Consider the following 2,365-nt stretch of genomic DNA (forward strand, 5'->3'; position numbering starts at 1 on the left):
CTATTCTAAGCATGAAAAAAAATTGATATTAATAATTTTCACCTGGAGGAGCCATGAAATATGAGGTTGTATTATAGATGTTGAATATTACATATTATATAGTGTTATGCTGCAGTCATTATTCCTGATCTGATATATTAGAAAGAAAAATTTACATTTGATGAACATACTTAGGTTTTTAACAGGTAGGAAAAAAGAAGCAATGGATAATTTTTTATGATCTTAAAAAAATTTCAGTAAAAAATAATTCACAGGGACAACCTACGGGGCTCTTAAAAATCAATTGCTCTATGGTTTTATAACATCGCTATGAGAGAAAAGCAGAAAACATGATTTCGCTTCTACTTTGATGGTTACTGCGTTGTATTTTCAATCCGCTAGGGGATTCACAAAGTAATAGAGTTACTTTATTCACGCTTCTCACTTACTCGCCCATCAAAGAGAGTATAATCATTCACTTTTAAATGTGGCAAGACATTTGATACGAATACCAAGGGAATTTCAATTTAGTTTCGAGACGGCTTTGAATTCCATTAGTAGGCAAAGGTCAATTGAGATGATTTAAATAAACATTATTAATAAAAAATACATATTTAATAATTAAAGAGTCAGAGGGAAGAATGATTTTTTAAATTTATTTATTGACATTTACATAAAAATACATTTTATAAATTTGATGTTAGATTATAATGGTATAATATAGGCTTGTAAAAACTACCCATTGGTAGCAATCTAATAAAACTACTACATTAGAAGGTCTCGAATCCACCTTCTTTCCAGGGGCCTCGGAAGATTTTCAGGAATGGAAAAGGAAGCCAAGCAATACCAATGGTTATGAGTGGCGAGGGAGTTAATAATCGAAGAATAGATATCTGGTTCGGTATAGATCGGTTACCTATGAAAAGTTATTTATTATCTTAAATATATATATTTTTTCAATTTCTTGAGACTGGTATATATTTATTAAATAAATCAAATGGTATCCTTTTTTAGTCTCAACACTCTTCATTATATAAATAGTCCAACGTTTTGGCCAAAATCGGCCATCCTCAAGGACAATCTAAACATTTAACAGCTTATTATACATTCATTTGTAACAATTATAACAACAATATTATTACTAATAATATAACATACCTTCAAATATTAATTCTCACCTCACATCAACAATTTAAAAATGTTTTGTAGGCTATTCTGCCCAGGTCACTAATTACAAGTCAAAATCACCCAATGAAAAAGTTAATTAATAGAGGATCATATTAATTATTAATAAGCTTACACCAACAATATGTTCAAAAGAAAAGTACATGAGTCAATTTATTTATCAGAGAACATCAATTATACAGTTAATTTTAAAACAGATACAAGGAATTTAAGCCAACATTATGCAGAGATTTTAAGTAAAATAAATTTATGAAAAATATGAGAAAATATTTTCGTTACTATTTACAATTAATTTTAATAATTGGAATAAATACAAAGTGAGACCAATATGATTTTCTATTAATTGACTTTTTCATTGGTTGATTTTGATTTATAATTAGTGACCTGGGGAGAATAGCCTGAAAATCATTTTTAAATTTTTGATGTGAGGTGAGAATTTATATTTAAGGTATGTTATATTATTAGTAATAATATTGTTGTTGTAATTGTTACAAATGAAGGTATACTAGGCTGTTAAATGCTTAGATTGTCCTTGAGGATGGCCGAATTGGCCGAAACGTTAGACTATTAATATAATAAAGAGTGTCGAGACTAAAAAAGGATACCATTTCATTTATTTAATAATTATTTATTATCTTTATGGATGAATGAATTTGCGACATAGTAAAGAGCATTGAGGTTTTAAGAAAGGATTTTGGATTGTAAGGACTGGATACGAGAGGAATTCGAAGCTTTAGTAGAGCCCGAATGTTCAACTCCGTATGTCCAGATAGGCCTTATTATAGTCATCCTTTTTATAGATAATTTAGCAATGTATTGGAAGCTTAGACCGTTTGTATAGTAAGCGCTGTAATAGTCGGAAACAATGTGCAGTTTCCTCTCTATTCAGTTGTGTGAGAGGAAGATTGATTTACTATATTTAATAAATTGAAGTTTAATATTTTTATTTTAATTAAATAATAAATTTTTACAATTGAATAACTATGAAAAATAATGTTTAAACCTTTCAATCGGTATGATGATAAAAAATAAAGTTCGAAAAAATTCCAAAAGCTGTAGGGCATACATTTTTCATATTCATATAATTAACTTGTCAATTCGTTTGATGAATCAAAAATAAATATTCTTGGTCAATAGGTGAAAACACAAAATGAGAAAAAAATATACCAAGTAGGTAGGTGTGTCCCAGTATTTTTAAGTG

Source organism: Halyomorpha halys, unplaced genomic scaffold (genome assembly GCF_000696795.3).
Source record: "Halyomorpha halys isolate HHAL.00 unplaced genomic scaffold, Hhal_1.1 Scaffold35.1, whole genome shotgun sequence".
Taxonomy (NCBI): domain Eukaryota; kingdom Metazoa; phylum Arthropoda; class Insecta; order Hemiptera; family Pentatomidae; genus Halyomorpha; species Halyomorpha halys.